Below are 14,631 nucleotides of genomic sequence, written 5' to 3' on the forward strand. Positions count from 1 at the left end.
TTAGCATCCTGCCTTTGGCCACATATGCCAAGCATTTGTGTTATTCTTTAAAAGTCTGCAGTGATTAATGCTGAAAAATTCCTTGAATCAAAATTGGTGGGTGTAAAAAAAAGACATTTTAGGCAAATTACTCAGGAAGTTACTTATCCTCCAAGAAACAATAAAAGAACTAACCTCCTACACAGCCTTACCAACACATATTTTAAATACTATCTTATTGTCTTGGTTAGTTTTATATCCATTTGAGTTAAACTAGAGTCATTTAGGAAGAGGGATTGTCAATTGAGAAAATGTTACTGCAAGACTGGCCTGTTGGACATTTTCTTTATTAATGATAGATGTGGAAAAGTCCAGCACAGTATGGGGGTCCTGCCCTTGGGCTGGTGGTCCTGGGCTGTACAAGAAAGCAAGTTGAACAAGCCATAATGAACAAGCCAGTAAGCAGTATTCCTCTACAACATCTGCTTTATTTCCTTCATCTAGATTGCTGTCCTTCTTGAGATCCTGTCTAATTTCCCTCAGTGACAGATTGTGACCTGAGATGTGTAAGCTGAAATACATCTTTGTTGCTATGTTGCTTTTGGTCATGGTATTTTTTTCCATAGCACTGGAAACCCAAAGTAAGATATAGATGCAGTAGCTAAAAGGTAGGATATCTTTTTTCTTCCACTTTCTTATGATCAAAAATAAATGAGTCATCTGTATTTCCTTTGATTACTGCTTTGAGTTTGTCCATTTTCTCCTAAAAATTATCTATGTATAAATATACGACACAATTTTTAAAAAGAGTTATCAGTTGTAGAATATTTGTTTACACTGTGAAGATTTCTCTTTGCTTTCTCTTGGTTTAATAAGGAGATGAATGGCCGAAGCGATGTAGGAAGAGGTTAGGCAGGACTTCTGGGGACAGAGAAGGCTCTGGAAATAAGAAAGAAGGAGAAACAAGAGATGCAGAACAAGCAAGAGGTACCAGAGGAGAGGTAACAGCCAAGAGCCATATGGCAGAATGGAGATTAATATAAATGGGATCATTTAAGTCATAAGAGCTAGTTAGAAACAAGCCTAAGCTATAGGCTGAGCTTTCATAATTAGTAAGAAGTCTCCATGTCATTATTTGGGAGCTAGTGGGACAGACAGTGACTCATTACAATGATCTATGAATACAGAATACATTCCAGTCTTGTTTTATTAAAGTTGATTGAATGGGATGTATTGGATGCATTTTTAGTTCAGCAACCATGCTCTTCTCTTGATCTGATACCTCCATACATGCCTGCACTTCAGTTCTCATTGTCTTTCTCCCCATTCAGCACATTAATGGCTATTTAGGTTCAAGATGAAAACTTTAAATCTTTGAGGTCATTTATCCCAATTCTATTTTTAATCTAGTAGATTTTGCCTTTGTGTCTTTTCTTTTGGTATTAAATGTTTAGTGAGTATCTAAATAGGGATATAGTATTGAAGAACTCAAAGAAATGAAAGAATGTATGACTCATTTGAATTTTCAAAAAATTATCTTTAAATTGCTTTTTATTTTACATGAAGTTAAGAGACTGTTTTGAGTATCTGAAGAGACTTTGTACATTGGGTTTTTAAACAGTATAGAGACTGAGAAAGACTTTAGGAATATTTAAAGTTGAGTAAATTCATTTTGTGTTATGATATAGCCATGAATTTATGGAGACCAAAGAGTGTAATGTGGTGATATGAATGAGAAATGTTCCCCATATGCTTAAATATTTGAAAACTTGGTCCCCAGTGGGTGGTGCTTCTTCAGGAGGTCATGGGGAGGTACATCCTTGCTGGAGGCAGTACTTCGGTGGGGTCAAGTTTCATGAGTATATAGCCTTGTCCTATTCCCTGTTCACTATCTCTGCTTCATGCTTGCACTTAAAGATATGATCTCTCACTTTTCTGTACTGTGCTGTGGAATAATCATTCTGTACACTGTGAATATTACTATCATTGGTTAATAAAGAACTGACTAGCTGGTAGCCAGGCAGGAAGTATAGGCCAGACAGCCAAACTGGGAATGCTGGGAGGAAGAAGGACAGAGTCAGTGGAGTTGCCAGGAGACAAAAAGGGAGCAAAACATGTTGAAGGTAAAGCCATGAGCCATGTGGCAACACATAGGTAAATAGAAATTGGTTAATTTAAGTTGTAAGAGCTAGTTAGCAATAAGCCTGAACTATTGGCTGAGCATCTATTGTAGAGAAATTTCTAAACAGTCTTCTTAAATAAGAAACACAGAGCCAAATACAGAGGTAATAGCTGAAGAGATCAGAGTGAATAGCCATGACTAGCCTTAGCTTACCACTATGCAGAAACTTCCACAGAGAGAGTTTCTTCCTGTCTGACCTGTGCTTTTATTGCCTTCCTGTTCTGCCTTCTCATTGGCTCTCAGCCTAGCCACATGATTTCCTCGTCACTGCCTGTCTATACAGACCTCCAGATCTCTATGGTTGGTGCTGGGATTAAAGGCTCATGTCACCATGCTTGTCTGTGTCCTTGACCACACAGAGACTTTGCCTGCCAAGTGATCAGATTAAGGGCATGGGCTACCACCGCCTGACTTCTGTTTATGGCTCGCTGATCTCTGATCTCCAGGCAAACTATTTATTAACATACAAATAAAATATCACATTTCAGCACAAATAAAGTATCACCACATTTTCCCTTTTTATTCTAATAAAAGAAAAAAGATAACTAATATAAGAAAAATGATATACAATAAGTATAATAACTATATATAATATATACAAGCAATAAATACCTCAACAATCTCTAGTCCATTTGCACTTGATGAACTCAAAGAAAATATTCCATTATTTATCCTATTTTGGTAAGTCCAAAATGTACCTGAATCACTTTCTATCCTAACTTATATTACTAACAAAGAACTATCTTATAATGTCTTTCAAATTTGTACACTTTACAACTAACTTCAGTGAGTTCCTTTTCTGAAATTCATAACAAGGAAAACTATAACTATCTAATCTTCAACTAACTATAACTATAACTACTATCTAATCTTCAACTAACTATAACTGTCTAATCTTCAAGTCCCTTAGAGACCCAAGAAGGAAATAATATTATCTAGTAAAACAGGAAATGCAAACAAGCAGCTTCCAAAAAAAAAAAATGTGAGTTGACAGAAACAGCCAGCTGCCTGGACAGTCACCCAAGGTTTCTCCACAATGTGGGGGAAAGAATGGGGACATCATCGTCAGCCTATAGGCTTAGCATACCTGACAGACTCATTGTGAAGTAGGATGTACACAAGGCCTACAGTTCGACCCCACATTTGGTGAGAGTAGTCCATGTACCAGACTCCTACCTTCCTGTTCTTTTATTTCTCCTCTCTGTTAGTCCCACCTTTACTTCCTGCCTAGCCATGGCCAATCAGGTTTTATTTATTGACCAATCAGAGCAACTTGACATACTGACCATCCCCCAGCACAGCCAAGTGCAGATCATCTCAGACACCTGTACTCAGGCCCATGGCCCTAATCATCCTCTATGTGGACCTGCTGTGTGAAGCCATGAGGAACCCAAGAACAGGCTCCCACAGGACATACAGAACATCCCACAGCAGACTGTCTCATAGTCACAAAATAATTCTAAGTTATTAAAACATTTTAAATGCCATATAAATGCAATCTCTTTCTAAAGAAAAAAAGGGATAGTATAGATATAATAGGATGAAAGGGTAGATTAATGAACTTACTTTTAAAGAGCAACAACTTCTTTAGAAATGTTTTACATTGCTATGGATTTTAGTTTATTGATACAAGTTTAAACTTAATTTTGTTATACTGTATATGTATTTCTACTCTCATTTGAGTAATTATTTATGTAACTCATTAGATTGTAATGGATAATTAAAAATACAGATTAATAATTAGTCTTCTATGATAGTCAAAGTTATAGTCATGTTAAGTTTTCTAGATATACATAGATATAGTTCAATTAGGTATGTAATCTTCAAACACTTCAAAGACCTACAGAATATGGCATTTAAAATGTTTTAAAAATTTAGACTTTCTGGACAGTGAGACATGTCTGCTCCTGGCAACACCAATTTACTTCATAGAGGAGGAAGGGCATCAAAGACACTCCATATGGAGTTTATCTTCTTCTTGGCAAAAATAGCCATTTGGGCAAGAAACTGTTCTTGCCTGGACTGCTTGATCGACTAGACATCCAGGACCCATATGAAGGTGACCATTAAACTTTGCTTGGTAAATGGTCCTTCAGGTTCCTGCTTCGCAGAGGAAACTGCCAAATATTCTACAGGACACAGAGAGAAGTGACTGAGAGACTCTAGGCCTGTGGGTTGAAGACTGATGCCCCAACTTTACAAAAGAATTTTGGATGACTGTCCAGGCTGCCAGCTGTCTCTGTCTACTCTCACAAGACTCCCAAAGTTGCTTGCATCCTTCTCCCATTTTTCTGATAATATTATATCCTTCTTAGGTCTTTGATGTAGTTGAAGACTATATAATTATAATTTCTTTAGTTATGGTAAAGGTCCTCCTACAAATGGCACCCAACATGGGGTTCAAACCCACAACACTGAGATTAAGAGTCTTATACTCTACCTAGAGTACTGGTCATCCAGAACCATCCAACTATCCCTGCTAATCCCAAGGACTCAAACCTCTGGTTCTATAAGCCAGAATTAACTATTTCTTTCATTAGTTGCTTTTCATCATGGTGTTTTATCGCAGCAACAGAAAAAAAGCTAATGTAGTAGACATTTATTTCTTCTGAACCAATTTTCTGAAGGAACAAATTATCTTTGCTGAGTATATCTTTCTGGAATCCCTGAGTTCTACAGTGTAGAAAGCCCTGTTCTCAGAGGTCTTAATATGCTTTGTTCCTCCAGACACTTGGGCAGACATTCTGCATCTTCTTCTGTTTCAGAACAACTCCCCCAGTACAGAAAACATGTTCAGGTAGTAAAAGCTTGCTATGTCTTGAACAAAAGCTTCTAACTTGCATCTAATCTGTGAGAGCATTGCACTCATCAGTGCATTTTTCAGCCTTATGCTTTCTGCCTAGTTTTCTCTCAAGTTGTTCTCTCTCCTTTCCTTCTCGTTCACATGTAAATTTTGCTCTTGGCTTCAAATAACTCAACACACTACCTTACTATTGCCATTATTATCTGTGGCTTCACCTCCCCTATGAAATTATTGTTCACTTTCTATTTCTATTTTATGACTTCTCTTAACACTCCTTGTGGCAGAGTCCTGTGCTATTGTTCTTTTTGGGGGAGGGGGCCAAGTAGGCACAGAGTCAATGACATAGACTCTGGGAGTTGAAACAACAAGCTCAGTTTGTTCAGGAAGAGGCAGCCCTTATGTACCTTCCACCCCACCCTAGGAGAAGACCTAATGAATGTGCATCTGCTGGTGTGGCATGGCTGCCTCTCATTGGTCCAGGTCATCTCTAGATCATGTCTCAGCTGCTGTTGGTAAGGCCCTTATGCAGACCCAGGTTGGCTCTCAGAAAGTATCATTTTTACTGGTTTGGGGTGGCTGGTCCTCAAGGTTGTGAAGGATGAGTCATCCCACATATTCACCCCTTTTTATTACTTTATGGGACATGCTCAGTGGAAGCTGGTATGCATTGCCCTAACCTTGTTGAGCCCACCTCAGGAGAGCTCAGCATAATGGGCTGTGCCTAACTTAGGTTGGCTTACCAAACAAGCTTGTGCATGTCATTGACTACCAGCCCTCAAAGAGCATCAATCCTGGAGAACTGTCTGGGTGGTGGGCTTTAGGCAGTAGTCTTCTGTATCTCAGTGAGTTATGCATGCATTATCTCCCTAGTAGGACTTTGATCTAGGTGTCTGAGAGCCAATAAAACCTGTTGAGTTACCTTTGTGGCCACCCTTCTGTTGGTGAAACTGTTGTAGAAGACATTTGAACAGGAGAAGGATTAGTGAAAAATTTAGTCTCAAGGACATGGATGGGACCTTAGTCATAATTATTGTGCCAATTGAAGTCTTTCTAGTGATTCATTAGTGAACTTGTAGGGGGTGAGGCAAATTGCTTGATATCTAGGGTCTCATGCCAGTAATGACATGACCTTTACTAATGCCTCTGTAGCTGGACAAATCATACATTAACCTTCTGAAGCTTCTTCTTTGGTCAAAGTCTCTTGGTCTGTTGCTAGACACATCTCTGGAGGGTATCTATATTTGTGTGGTGTATTCTGGGGGAAAATGCAAGCATACCCTTGCCTCATTTTAATAAGGGAACAGGGGGCTGCCATTGAAGGGTGATGGGATTCCTCCAATGCGCTAAGGGCAATGGTGTCTCCCAAGGCAGGTAAATAAATGTGTTGTCCAATTTGGGCTTGTGTGACAGGGTTAACATATTGTCCTAAGCCCATGAGCATCTCAAGAGAAACAGCAGTATTGTACTGTATATTAAAATGAGCCTGAGCCTCAGCCTGGTCATCATAGGCAGTGCACCAGTTAAGGAAGACTGCAGACTCCAACACAGCCTTCATCAAATGGTACCAGTCACAATAAGTCTGTAAATGCATTGCACATTGCTGTAAGACTAGCTTAAAATATGGCAAGTCAGGACTCGATTCCTTAGCAGCCTTATGGACCAAAGACAGGTATGCAAGAGGTATAGGTATCCATGCTAGTTGGCCATTCTGGGGCCCACATTAACTGGAAATGCCATGGTGGGCATGTGCAGCACCATAGGTGGAATAGGCTGGGAGGTATGCGGAGCAGCTGGCTTGGCAGGCAGACATCCAGGCAAATCACTCCGTGGATACTGCAGTGGGGGGGGGGTACCCACTTGAGGCATGAGGGGAGCAGAAAGAAGCGCTGCTGGTATAGGCTTGGATGCTGCCGCAATCATTTCCTCTCTTTCCACCCTTTTCCTTTACTTTATGCCTATTTCCATCCATCTCCTTGTCAGCAGAGGCAGAGGAAATATCAATCATGGATGGAATGAAGGTGATAGGTAAGTTGGTGTTACATTGTTCCTGACAGTGCTTATTGTGGGCCTTAATGACATCCACAGTAGAGGAGGACTTTAGGCCAGCAATCATAGCCAATAAAATGGGCATAAAAAACAATTGGAGGGTTACCCCTGAGGCCACTTCCCTTTTTCTAGCCAGGAACAGAACTTATGGTGATGTTGTGTTCCCCAAAATATTGTGCACCCTAATAAACTTATCTGGGGTCAGAGAACAGAACAGCCACTAGATATAGAGGCCAGAAAATGGTGGCACACACACCTTTCATCCTAGCATTCCAGAGGCAGCGATCTGTTTGGATCTCTGTGTGTTCAAAGCCATACTGGAAACAGCCAGGCATGGTAACAAGAGCCTTTAATCCCAGGAAGTGATGGCAGGAAGCAGAAAGGTATTTAAGGCATAAGGACGAGGAATTAGAGCTGGTTAAGCTTCTAGGCTTTAGAGCAGCAGTTCAGCTGAGAGCCATTGGGATGAGGACATAGAAGCTTCCAGTCTGAAGAAACAGGATCAGCTGAGAAGTTGGCAAGATGAGGTGGCTGTGGCTTGTCCTGTTTCTCTGATCTTCCAGCATTCACCCCAATACCTGGATTCAGGTTTGTTTTTATTAATAAAAACTTTAAAGATTCATCCTACAAGAACTCTCATCCCAAGATCAGGTTCCAACATATTCTCTGGAGGAGCAGCAAGCACTCTTAACTACTGAGTCATCTCTCCAGGTATCACAACCCAAAAGCACCTGCGTGCACTTATGAACACACACACACACACACACACACACACACACACACACACACAAAACTAAAAATAGATTGTGGCTCCGTTTCCTGAGGGACTAGCCCTTATATGGAAACACTAGGTGCACCTGAACAAAAACATGTGCCGCCCTGCTGTACAGACAGACTCACAAACAAGACAAACAAGAAGAAAGGGGGTTGTGTGTCCCAGTGCTTACCCACTGAAGGGACCAAAAGCATATTATGACTTCTAGAGGTGGCTGCTCAACTAGTGCCACACATTAGGAAAGGGAGACAAACAGTGCCTGTTGCCAAACATCAGATGTTCCGGGTTTTGGCACCAGATGTGTCAGGGTCCTGTTCCCTTTGCAGGAGGGGACCAAGCAGGTGCAGAGTCAATGACACAGACTTCCAGACTCTGGGGGAATGTCAAAACAACAAGCTCAGTTTATTCAGGAAGAGGCAAGCCTTATATACCCTCCACTCCACCCTGGGGGAAGGTCTGATGAACACGCATCTGCTGGTGTGACATGGCTGCCTATCATTGGTCCAGATCATCTCCAGATCATGTTTCAGCTGTTGTCGCTAAGGCCCTTAGGCAGACCCAGGTTGGCTCTCAGAAAGTATCTTTTTTACTGGTTTGGGACAGCTGGCCCTCAAGCCTCTTAGGGATGAGTCGTCCCACAATTTATTAAGTCCCTTGACTTCCCTTTGACATAATGACACATGTACACATGGTTATGTGTATCCATGTACATATACACATATATACAGATTAACTTAGACAACTGCTGAAAATCCTTCCTGAACAAATGTCAGCAGCATCTTTCCAAAGAGCCTATGCTGTATACTAGCTCTGCTTTGATGTCCTCGGCTTGATTGTGGGGTCCTGTGTGACTCTTTCATCATTTGATTCTTTGCATTTGGGGGATGTGATTTTGGACTGAGTGTGAATAGACTCAGTTGCAAAAACACACATAAAAGATAGTGAAGAGTCTACTTCTTAAGTGAAAAATGGGGTACACAGTGTACATTTGGCACAGACACAGTTTCTTCTAGTTTCTGATCTGTCATCCTCAGCATATCCTCAAGGCTGCTCCATGATAAAGATGGCTGCTTATAAAGTGATCACAGCAGCATTCCAGAAAACGGTAACTGACAGCAGGGAAGACAGATAACACTACTGAGCAGTTACTCAAGGAGGGTGAAGCAGGTGCACAACAAGTTCAAGGTCAATCTTGGTTTATAGAGTGAACTCAAGGAAGCTGGGCAATCACTATTATTTTATAAAGTAAAACTAACTTGCCCTAAATTCTGAGAAAGAACTATGCATGTCCTCTGCAAGGCTTGGAGATGTGATCTCCTAGTGAAATGCATTGCATTGTGGCTATTTACTAGGATAACAAACGGAGATTAAATAATAGATGGTAATAGGAATTCTCCAATTCAATGCACTTTTATTTCAAGGCTGACCAATTGTGCTACATAGAGGTAAGAGAACAGTGCTCAGGGAAAGACTGAAATGACTCACAATTCATACTGACAAATGGGATGAGGAGGCATCTCTGACTTGGCTGAGGTAGTCAGCACAGCATACACTTTCCTGCAAACACCATTTTAATGTTTACAAAAAAAGATAAAGCAATCCTCAAAAATTATTCATTTTGAAATATAGTTTATTTTCCTTCAAGTGTTTTTTAGTTTATATTGAAGGCTTATTTTTTTCTTTTTCTTTTTCTCTAGTTTCCTGTTTAAATAGAATCCCTGAATTTCATTTCCTTGTTTTATTTCACTGAATTAACTAATGCTTCCTTCAGTCTTTTATGTTGACAAGACTGACATGATTTCAAAAGTCACAAGGAAAGAACTCTGCAGTTTCCAAGGTTGTATCATATCTTTGAGAACTATGCTCGGGGATCTGCAAGGCACTTCAGCAGGTAAAAGGTACTTGGAATTGAAATTGATGGCCAGAGTTTCATACCTTGGCCACATAAAGTGGGAAGAAAGAGTCAACTAATTCATAAAATTTGTCCTCTGACCTCCACAAAGAGCTCTAGTGGTCCATTTTTATACATATATATACTGATAATATAATGATAATGATCAACTTGCCAGATCAATAGTTATGGGTCACTTCAAAAACTATAAAGATGCTTGTAATTATTTTCAATGCACATTGATCAATACCTAAAATATTGAATACTAATATAGATTATATTCTGAGTTGCAAAATAAACTTAAAATAATTTGAAAGAATTTAGCTTATACAAAGTAAGAGTTCAGATCACAATTCAATTAAAATTAAGTAAACAGTAAAGTTTTGGAATTTAAAAAAAATCAGGAATTACTACATGATGAATTGTATTAAAAGGTTGCAGCATTAAGAAGGTCCAGAAACACTGACAAAGAGAATTCTAAGGTGTCATGGGCTACATGAGACCCCAAATCAAAGAAAAACAAAACTCCTAAACCATAACCAAAGGCCAAATCCTGAAAACAAATTAGATGCCCATCAGCATATGAAGGGATAATTAAATATGCTATAAAAATCTGGAGTAAACTACAGATACAGCAACATAAATGAATCTCAAGTAGAAAACCCTAGGCATCAGAAACCAGACATGCGCGCGCGCGCGTGCGCACACACACACACACACACACACACACACACACAATATTTAGACTATATGATTCCATTCATCAGATTCCAGAATGTGCAAACTAACCTGTAGTTAGAAAACTTAGGTCTGGGATGCATAGCAGTGGGTAGTGAGGGGGAGACACAATTTGCTAACACATTTCTTGTGGGGTCAGGCTTGATGGATTTCCTTTTCCTGATCACCATGAGAATTGTTTGGGTGCAACAGAGTTCCATGAATGCTGATTAGACTTCAATGAGCCTGTCAACATGAAATATATGGGGCTTTCTTCACCTGACTCCTAGAATTCCTCCTTGAGTGAGGAACTAGGGGGACAATCACACTGTGGTTTGGGTAAATGGTAGGTGTGCCTCTGCAGATTCTATGACTTCTTCCCTTCTTTTCTCACTAGTCTCCCTGGGTGAAGTGTTGACCTCCAGGTGGGGGCCCTAGAGGCCCTTTGTAGATTCTAGTCTCCTTGTGAAAGTTCTGACATCCACTCTTCACTCAAAAATCTCCTCTCCGGACTAAAAACTGTCCATTAATTAGATCATCCCCATCTTAGTTGATTGTTGTTGATCAGATCCTCATTCTCTTTCCAGACAGTATTTCACATTGACCTAGTTTGTAGATAAGTTATGGACTGTAATAATTATGCTCAATATTTTATTGTCTCCTTTCTCAAAATCTGCCTACTCTTCCTTTACCTATTTTTACCTTAATATTAATTTACCAATGCAGCATCTCTATATAATTGGCATATTATTTATCCCAAATTATTCATAATTTTCTAATATAATGGTGTCCCATTAAGCTTAAAAATAATATTTGGACACATCAATTTTCAGTTCATGTGTGTGTGTGTGTGTGTGTGTGTGTGTGTGTGTGTGTGTGTGTGTCTGTGGTGTGGTGTGTTCCCATACCTATCTTTTTGAAAACCCATGTGAAAAATGGTTCTCTCCCTAAATTTGATAATCTGCTGAAAAATGTTATCTTTTTACTACAAAGAATACTTTGAGCACAAACATGCTTCCTATTCAAACATACCTGAAATGAGATAGATAAGCAGCAATCAAATGCCTCCTCTCTTGTCAAATATGCTGTGCTTTTATATACACAGCTTATTTTGGAATACCCCTGGTACAGTCATGCTGTATTAAAATTATCAGTGACATTGCACACATTATCATGCATCTCCTTCATTTTCAGGCTGACTTGTAATGTATCATTAGCCATCTCCATCTTATTTATTTCTGATACACATGTAATTATTTTCTTTTTTGGGTTATTTCTATATATTTACCTAATGGTGCCTGCTTTTCCCAAGATACATTTTCTAAAATAAAATAAACAGGCTTATTCCACCAGCTTGAATCGTATTACAGCATTTAACCTTTATTTATGGATCACTGCAAAAATGCCTCCTTGGGTTATCGTCACAAAATTTATCACGCTGTTTTCAAAACCGAAAATCAACATGAATATGTGCTGCCTTAGTCTTTAAAGTGATCTCAGTGATACATCACTTTGGAGTAGTTTCATGCCTATTTGCTATACTTTTTCTTCCATGTTATTTATCTTTGCCTTAAAACATTAAAAGAAATTCATGAGGTTAATAAATACAAAACATAAGCTCTAGAAATTTATTTAAGTCTTCCTTTAATAATGTCTTCCTTTTGACAGATTCTCAGATGATTGCTTTTGTGTTTGAGACCTGGAATATATTTTAAAGAATAAAGAGTATTATTTATTGCATGTTTAAAATAATAGAAATCTTAATTAAAAGTTAAAAATTCCCATTAAAATTAAATTTAATTCTTATGTAGTTTAATAAAATAACTAAAATATTAACTGTGCAACCTTTACTTTCTTTAATATTTATTGTTTATTCTTTGATAGTTTCATGCATGTGTACAATACTTTCAGATTAATCTCATCTCCCATGCTCTTTTATCCCCCTCCTCGTTCCTGCCTTCTCCCCTTCTTTCTTCATATCTGTTTCCCAGACTCCTTTCCTTTGGTTTTGGTTTTGACTAATTGAGTTTAATTAAGGGTCTCCATGTGGGTTTGGATCTGTGAAGTGGGGCATGCTGTACTCAGAAAGGTGGGCGGACCCAGAAGAACCTCATAGAGGGATAGGGGTGGGAATTCTGTGAACGAAAAGCATATTATCTTAAGGTGAGTCTACATCCTAGGCTCTGTGGGTTTTTATTTATTTATTATTTATTATCTTTTTAATGCCAATTGGATATAAATTAGAGTTATCCTAGAGAATCTCAACTGAAAAATTGCTTCCATCAGATTGCCCCCCAGGCATGTCTGCAGGTATTTTCTTGACTAAAGACTGATGTAGGAAGGTCCAGTCTCCTGTGAACAGTGTCTCAGGTGGTCCTATGTTGCATAAGAAAAGTAGCTTAGGAAACCTGAGACAAGCCAGTAAGCAGCATTCTTCTGTGGCCTCTGCTTTAGTTCCTGCATCCAAGTTTCTACCTTAAACTTCTGCCCTGCCCTTCCTTAATAATGTACTGAAAGCTGTAAACCAAATAAGCACTGTCCTCCCAAAATTTGATTTGGTCATTGTTTTATCATAGCAACAGGGTAACTAACTGGAACACTGATGTTCTAGGAGTAGCCAATTAACCAGTTGTGTGGTCTGCCCAACTGAATGAACTTCATTAAAAATATTAACTTCGTTACAATAAAACTTGCAAAAAAATACCAAAATGAACCAGATCCAAAACATATAGATGTATACATCTCAATGAATTTCTACACAGAGTAGTCATTTAGAATGGGAGTTATGTGACTTCACAATGCTTTTTATATTACCAATATTGAGTATATTTTATGCAGTTATCTATCCCTAGACAAATATCAGTGATAGAGTTAAGACTAGAAAAACAGTTAGCTTTCTATCATTTTTCATAACATATTTATACTACCTTAATTCAGTCCTTCCACATCCCTTCATATTGATGTGTTATTGGTTCTCCTTTCTACATACTATACTGTAACCGTATGTATATTTTTATACACACACACACACACACACACACATTATTGGCTATATTCACCATATGAAGAAAAATAGGCATATTGTTTCTTTCTGTGATTGTGTGACCTTGCTTATCATTATACAATCTAAGTCCATTCATTTTCCAGCAAATCATATATATTTCTTGTTTGCCATTTCAACTGGAGTGAGGTGGTATTTCAAAGTAATTTTAATTTGTGTTTCTCTGATGGTTATGGGTATTGAACAACTTTTTAAGCAGTTATAGGTAACTGGGTATTTTTTTTGTATTTTGAAGACTTTATATTCAGTTTATTTGGCATTTTATCTTTTAATCAACTCTTAAGGGAGGAGAAAAGGCAACTATAGATATCTCCAACTAGAGATAGATTCAATTTCTTACTGTAACAGAAGTGGTAGTGGTTGCACAATTCTTGCTACAGGTAATTGAGACATTTTACTAAGTCTGTGCCGTTGAGAATTGGAGTGTGTGTGGTAAATCCATGGTGGCTGTCTTCTTCCATGTGGCATGAGTGGCATGCCTGCTTGCTGAGGGGAGACTTCTGTGTAAGTGAGTACAGAGACCCCCTTGAGAACAGTTAAAGGTGAAGATCAAAATTTTCAGTCTTACATAGTGCCCACAAGGGTGTATCAGCAAGTGGATGCTGAAGTTGCTCGGCCACTGCTATGTATAGTAAGAAGTGTATCTGAGGACTGGAAGTCTGGCAGGCAGCAATCTGTGTAAAAGAGGAATTACAATAGGAATGGAGAATGGGGCTGGCACCCTTCATCTGAGCCTCCAATTTGGCAGGTGGTAGTTAAGTTATATCAAAAGAGGATAAGATGTAGGTGCTGCCTTGCCGTTTCTCATGGCTAAAGGACTGAAAGGGAAAGATTATGGTTAGATGGAACTAAACAGCCAAAACACTTGCAACATATGAGAAGAGTAGGAGTAAGAGGAGAGCATGGTAAAAGTGACAGAATAAAGCCCTCAGCTTGTCCTTTAATAGAGAAGAAAGAAAAATCTGTGACTTAACATGGAGACTGAGACCTTAATGGTCCAGTACAATAAACTATGACAATCAGGGAATATCCAGCCCTTGATCTACCCAAATTGAGAAAGACTTTTCAACAAGCAATGAAAGAGTCTGTCACAGTCTTCTTGAGGTTGTAACACATAGGAAGAGATCTGATCAGTCTGACTGCTATGGAGGCTGAATAACTGAGTAATATACTTACA

The sequence above is a fragment of the Peromyscus leucopus genome, chromosome 15 (genome assembly GCF_004664715.2).
Source record: "Peromyscus leucopus breed LL Stock chromosome 15, UCI_PerLeu_2.1, whole genome shotgun sequence".
Lineage (NCBI taxonomy): Eukaryota > Metazoa > Chordata > Mammalia > Rodentia > Cricetidae > Peromyscus > Peromyscus leucopus.